Source organism: Pinus tabuliformis, chromosome 4_1 (assembly GCF_031772625.1).
Source record: "Pinus tabuliformis cultivar Carrire ecotype Pingquan chromosome 4_1, CPIR1, whole genome shotgun sequence".
Classification (NCBI taxonomy): Eukaryota; Viridiplantae; Streptophyta; class Pinopsida; order Pinales; family Pinaceae; genus Pinus; species Pinus tabuliformis.
In genome coordinates, this window is record NC_142303.1 from 132,927,090 (window position 1) to 132,934,619 (window position 7,530).

Here is a 7,530-nt window from a genome sequence, read left to right on the forward strand (position 1 = left end):
GCAAAGTCTCAACAGTCTCCAGAAATTTGAACCCCTATTACATCTTACTAACAACTATTTATAGCCAGCTTACAATGATCTTGAGCCTTTTGAGGCTTCAGGGGTCTTAATCTATCCCTTTGTTTCTTCAACTAATTGATTCCCTCAATGCAAGCATGGCTCAGTGGTTTTCCTCTTCTGACAGAGGAATAACCACATTAAGATATTTTGGGTAGTTGTTGCACTGTTTGGGCCGATGATGCTTCCTGATCTTGTTTGATTTGGCGGTGTGGCATTGTTGTGGCTCCCTGATTGCTTTATCGTTGATTCGGCCTCTGTCCCTTTCTCCCAGCCTCTGTGAGGTAGTGGAAAGGGTCTGCGTGCCTTTGTTTTCTCTTTCAATTGCAAACTATGATTGTTTCTATTATCAACCAAAAGCACAGCCATACTGTGAAATCCCGTCATTCCCTGTCCTTTTCAAACTTCAAAAAGTCCTCAAAGATGGTTCATATCCTCTCGGGTCTGCCCTTGTTGCTGTCGCAAGTCGCAAAGAAGCCTGCCTTGTGTATTTTCCTCGCATTATGAAATATGCATAAAACACTTAAAAACTATGAAAAATCGACCTTTTTGGACTTCAGAAGTTATCAACTATCGCATATAATTACGTCGGATCCAGCCCATCAGGTCGCACCATATGAATATGTTAAAACCCCGCCCCTTTGGTTTCCGTCGATGTGATATTGTGATGCGATCTGATCGCAATCGCATATCGCTATATGTAAAGGCCCTGCCCCTTGGTCTCCCCGATCTGCGATCCGTCGATGTGATTTGGGCCGTCGATCCGCGTGCGCAATCGACGATCCTCGTTTAATCGTCGATCACCATTGCCATCGCCCCATGGTTTGCGCCGATTTGCCTTTGCCATTGCGACCCGCTGATTCGATCATCGGTGATCGTTGATTGGTAGTGTCCAGTGCTAATTGCCATTGCCCGCCTATGCCGATTAGATCCACCGATGCGATCCGCCGATTAGATGTGGGCCGTTGATCGGCTAGATCTAACGGCTGCTGTGCAACCACTGTTTAAGCCTGCGCTTTTGGTTTTTCATGATTTTCAAGCGTTTTTTTGCTTCTCGCTAGTGTATTTCCGCCCTTCCAAGGGCTCTCCTCTTGCGCTGTTTTTGACCTTGGGGTGATTTTGAGCAGATGCTGAAGATTTCAAGAGCATTTAAATCATCCCTTGGGATGATTTTAAGAAAATTTGGAAATTTTTAAGAGCATATATGGATCCAATTTTGGGCCTTTTGCTAGCGAGGCTAACACTTCCATTGCCAAATTTTCAGGAGCCTTGCAGATTGGAGACAAATGCAACTGGGTGTGCTATGAAGCAATTTTGAAGCAAGGAGATAAGCTACTATTCTATAATTAAGAAAATTTCATGGGAGAATCTTCAACTATCCTACCTATGATACTAAAAGGTAAGCCATCGTTCAAGCTATTAAGGAGCAAAATAATTATTTGATGAAAAATAAACCTTTATCCACACAAATCACCATCCACTAAAATATTTGTAGGCTCACCAAAGGTTCAATAAAGAAAACATTGGAAGTGGAAGGATAACACTAATATGTTGGCAAACCACCAACATCCAACAATACATCTTTGGTAACTCTTATGTAGATGGAGTCTTTAATTGTGATGTATAGAAAGCAGCATAAAAAATAAAAATAAAAAAGATGAGGACTTCAATGAAGAGGTTACAATAAGAATGAGTATCATCTCCAAAAATAGGTTATACTTTAAAAGTTGTGTTTCTAAATGTGAAATACAATATCTTATTAGATAGGCTCACACCTCTAAGGTTGAAAAACATTTTGGTGTTGGGAAGATAATAATGAAAGATTATATAATGTAGCATATTAAATGATTTTATTATAAAAATAAGATTAAAATGGAAAGGAACCATTGCTGTAAAAAAAAACAGGATTAAATAAAATTCAATTGAGTTTAAGAGAATATAACCTAAAATCAATGGTACTAGACCTATAAATCTTAATTAGTCATTTAATTTATATAGCTACCTTAATTCAAACAAAATTCATTTAAATAGTCTAAAATTTATGAAATCTATAATTCAATAAAATATCCATCACAATTAATAAATCAAACCAAATTTAAAAATCAAATTATATTTTACTTCAACCCAAGATAAAAGTATAACTCAATAAAATAGCCATCAGAATTAATAAATCAAGCCAAATTTAAAAATCAAATTATCTTCTACTTCAACCCAAGGTAAAAATTGTGTTGTAGTTATGATAATTATGGCTCATATTTGGTTGGAGAAACATTTACACTATTTATTACATGTTGGTGCAGATGGTCATTTCTTCCCGAGAAAAGTTTGGGCCAACAAGAAAACAAATCCAGTTATGTCTGTATCCATATGGTTTGGGCAAATTATTGGTTTTGAAATAGCGGGCAACTAGGTTTATGGAAGGACGAATTAGGTTTGCCATCGTATAACGGACAATAGTTAGTGTGGAATAGAACGGCTAAAACTGCTTTAAATGCTACAAAGAAAAAGAAGAGGAGCAGGATAAATTTACTTCAATAGTTAGTGTGGAATAGGACGGCTAAAACTGCTTTAAATGCTACAAAGAAAAAGAAGAGGAGCAGGATAAATTTACTTCTAGTCGACAGTGATACTTTGTACTTTTCCTCCATGTGTACCGCCTGCGTCTGAAAAACTGGTACAGAAGCGAACTGGTATGTCATGGATAAACTATTAGAATTTGTTTATTCATGGAAATACACTGTTGAAAGCGCATTTACGGTGTTTCAGAGTCATGGCAGGTTAAAGTTCACGGACGGAATACATGCTCAGCCGTTACCAAACCCAATGTAATTACCCAGTTATTTGAATACCAAAATAAGTCCATATTTATTTCGCCAATTTTCTACTGTTGCATGTATAATGCTTGTGTCAGTACTATAAGGATAATTTATGGTTTTATATATACATAGTATGTATTGGGAATAGGTGGGGTCTATGCTACTGAATGTCTGTTGCATGTACAAGGGTTGTATTAGTAATGTCTATGGGTTTGGGATAGATAGTGATTGTTAAATCACCCACTCAATTCCCTCCTTTATTCAGATGTTATTCTATCACCAATATAAAACTTACAAAAAAAAATGTTGATATCAGTAATATATATGTAGCTACCCAGGACAAGTGGGTCTATACTACCCTGTGAAATCAACCACCAGCATCATCGCTAATTGAAATTATATATAAAATCCTTTGCAGGTGAAACATGCATACTTCAGTGTAGTCCCTAATTAGTGTAATAGTAAATAAATATTGGATAATGCTGTATTGATTCCACTATATTTAATCACAAATACGGTTGAATTTGGATTTGAGATGATGCTTCAGATAAATAGGTATATAACTCAGTATATTTTGCATTCAATGCAACATCGCTGTATCCTTGACTGGAATATACATATCACACTATAGAGCGTCTCAGCATCCATTTCCTATGTATACACTCTTCAGGAGCCGGCTGGATCCATAATGCTTGCCATTAGATATAGATATTATATTGCACAGGCTTCAACATCCAATAATTAGGTTAGCTTACGGCATGGTACTAAATATTGCATTAAGGTTTAACCTTTTGCCAAAAAATTAAGACGGTCATTGTGTATGCGCGTATACAAAAACACAATTGTTAAGGGCGATCAGCATTAAGCATGTAGCTAAACTATATTCCGTCGTTTTAGGATTTCAAGGATGATTAAGTGCATCAGAATTGAAGATGGCACAAACAGTTCTGATATATTTAGCTAATCAAAAGAAATGTGACACAAATGAAAAATCCATGTATATTGCTGTAAAGCAAAGTACCCGTTCAAAGAATCATCTTCCTTAGAACTAATATGATCTACGCAGATTCAGCTTGAATATGCACCATGCATTTAGTGATCTACATGGGTTTTTCTTACTTAGGCAATGGTTCGACCCAGTGCCAAATTATAAAAAGCTAAAATCTTTTTCATTGAACTAAACTAATAGTGCCTTGAACAGTTAAGGAGGTATGCATGTGGATGGGAAATAGCTAGCTTGATAAAAAATGGAAAAGAATGAATTTCTTTTCGAAAGAAGTTTCAATGGACCTCTATCCATAATAAATCCACCCGGGGTTTTTGATTTTTCGAGTTATGAAGAGGTTTGTTATTATGTCAAAACTAGTAAGTGTTGGTAAACTTTCTAAATCCGTAACTAGGATCTTTATGATGCAAATTATGGATTTCATAGAAGTATGGTGATTCTTCCAACACTCTCTTAAGACATAGCTAGTGGGAATCAAAATTGTCTCTAGACATACTATGAAGAGATTTGGGTTACACCAAAACCCTCAAATTTTAGTAAACTTTCCAAACCAGTAACTAGATCCCCAGAGTAGAAATTATCCATTCTGTAGAGCTGTGGTGATTCCTCCAACAATTTATCTTAGACATACACAGGCCCAGAGGATCTGGATCTTCCCCACTGCAGGCTGTATATTACCTAGTTTCTCTAGGGGAAACCAGATTGATATAAACACTGAGCAAAAACTATAACTCTAAATAATGACGATCATAAAACCAAAGGATTTGATTGTTCCACTCTGGGTATGGTGGATTTCTACCGTAAGAACAAAACCATACGATTTCCACTGTGAGAGCACAATCATATATTTACTCAAGAAAAACAGATAAGACTCAGATATTTAAGTTTCCTGAAACGGAGTAACTAAAAGTAATGAGATGATTACTAAAGCTTGATACATATGTCTGAGATTCTGACAAACAAAGAAAAAAAATACATATGTAACTGGCACATTTCTTATACCAATACAGCCCATACAAGTTTACACTTATGTACACAAATCCAGATCATAAAAGATACAAGAGATGAATACCATCTTACAAGGTGAGGTGAACTCCACGCACAAATCATAGCGGCGCTCACGTTCTTTGGTCGTCTACAGGCTGTATCTCAGATATCTATTGACTGTTCAGTAATTATTATGCGAGCTCCACAATTTGTAGTAGAACAGAAAATCTTAAGCTTAAGTCGGACCATCTCCACTTATTCCCCACAGTGCAGCCTGTCTTGAGTTTATAAAGTTTGAACATTCACTCAATAAGATAAACAGAGGGAAACTGTTCAAGCCAGAGTGAAACTGTTCAGTATAACAAGGCCAAAAAAAACAGATGCATAGATGATATATCCCTGAACTTGCTCACATCTACAAGATGAGCAATGAATGAGAAACTTTAAGGTGGGCCACACAACACACCGGCAACACAAGAAAATAGCAACTATATGTTTATATTTACGCTAATCAAAGTGGATCCTTCTGAGCCACAAAGATTCTGCATTTCTTTGAGAAAATAATTATGCCCAATTTCGCTTTAGGTTGGGAAGTCCCTGTTGCTCTCCACATAATAATCCATAACACCGGAGAAAAGCCCTTTGTGTGGTCGAACCATATACGACTCGATCATTGTGTGCGGCACGCCTGCAATTAAAGTCTTGGAATGAATAAGTGCATCAAAGAAATAAAAGGCGTCACATGCAAACTTATCATGACGCTGCTGTGGAACACTGTATTTGAAGATCACGGTATCCTAAAAGCTTGATTAAGATCCGGCCAATAATTGCAGTCTATTTCTTAGGGCTTTTAGGGCTTGATAACCTATAAGGCCAACGGATCTGCTGCAGCGGCACCAAACCATTCGATCTCAAATATTGAAATCTTGAAATCTTTAATGAGATTGAAGATTTTAAAATCTTGAAATCTTAATGAGATTGAAGATTTTTAAATCTTGAAATCTTTAATGAGATTGAAATTAACAGAGTGCTTTAAGCAAGAAGCGAGTGCTAAACCTAATACAAAGTGAATAACGTGCTTTTCTTCAGTATTCAGGGAGGAACATTTTGGGGATTACGGGGGAGGCAGCTTGAGAATTGGAGGAGATAAAAGTGATCTGATGCAGATGGGTTTTATTGTGGAATTTGGCGACAATTTTGAATTTTGATCTGCCAGGGAATCGAAGCGATTCGAAATTTGGGTAGAACCCTAAAGCTTTGGAGATTCTTGTCAAATTTGGATGAGTTCTGTTAGGGAAGATTAACTTACTCCATAATCAGACATGAGAACTAAATTATCTGTCCTTACAGCGTGATTCTGCATAGAACTTTGACGAATATAATCACAATAACCTGCGGCTGCAAATGCAAAGAAGATATTACAATGAATGAGAAGACGAATTAGGGCACCTGCTGGGCGCAGTCCGTGATCAGAGGCTCCACTTAGGCGTGCCGATTCTCCACGGCATGAAAGTGGAGCGAAAAAATACACGGGCGCCTGACGCCCGGGCCATCGATGTACGACCTGGCTGTTTATTCTTATCCTTTTCAATGCCTAAAGTCAGCCCTATTTCGATACATTCTCCAGGTGAAGTGAGAGGGCAAATTGCAATTACGAATCTTTCTCGGCTTCAGAGGCCAGAGAAAGAAAAGATAGACGGCAGGCATTAAGCCGACATCGAGGTGACTGCTACAAGTCATCTCACAGCCTCCACCGCCCTCACAGTTCCTACAGGTAGACCACCTCAGGTCACTAGCCATCAAATCAAATGACAACCCGCATTGGACATTACATGGAATCTTTTATGCGTAGGGTGGACATGGCGTCATTTCCAGTTCTCACCTGTTCCGAAACCAATTCTTCTAAATTCCAGATCCTCTTGATTATGTGATGAAATTCCACTGTGTTACCTGTATCTTGTATCTTGACCTTAAGAGGGGATTCGAGGATCTAGGCTTTCTTGAAATTGTATGCCTTAAATGTAGTCATGACTCAGGCTGGATAAAGAAGTTGGATTTCTTCCCATTTATATTCATTTTAAATGGATTTATTAAAGAGTTTTTTTCTTAATTAAGTTTTAAAAATATTGATTCTTCTAATTGTTTGATAATTTCTAGTTTAATATAATATTTGACAGAGAAAAATTAATTTAATAAAATATTTAAGATGTTAAAATATTATATATATATATATATATATATATTATAAAAAAAATAGCATAGATATATATTAACTTTAAATCTACTTTGTTTTAAGAGGATCAAATTTCTTTTCACTTTAAAAAATATTTGCATCTCAAATCTCTTTTCACTCTAAAAAATATTTGCACCTCAAAAGATTGATCTCTTTTCAAACTTTCTAGATCCGAATTAACATGTATTTTAGACATGTTTAATTTCCATATTTAAATAAGTTATATTCCACATGAATACCATGAATCATTTTTCTTTTCATTATTAATACTATGAGTCATTTTTCTTTTCATTATTATTTTATTTTTGTAAAGTTATATTTTTTTTATTTTATTATGACCCAATTAAAATGTTTACCATATTAATTAATTTATTTAAGATTTAATGCTCACCAAATCTTATGGAAATTTCATCATATTAATTAATTTATTT

The 7,530-nt window shown here is 36.1% G+C and overlaps 1 long non-coding RNA gene across 1 annotated transcript; it reads right to left on the reverse strand.

The window, feature by feature from the left end:
- Positions 1–5,374: 5,374 nt before the first annotated feature.
- On the reverse strand, positions 5,375–6,888 carry LOC149174566 (uncharacterized). Its single transcript, XR_016258501.1, has 2 exons — positions 6,176–6,888; positions 5,375–5,554 (listed from the first exon to the last, which is right to left on the reverse strand). It is a non-coding gene; the product is annotated as an uncharacterized LOC149174566 (long non-coding RNA).
- Positions 6,889–7,530: the final 642 nt, after the last annotated feature.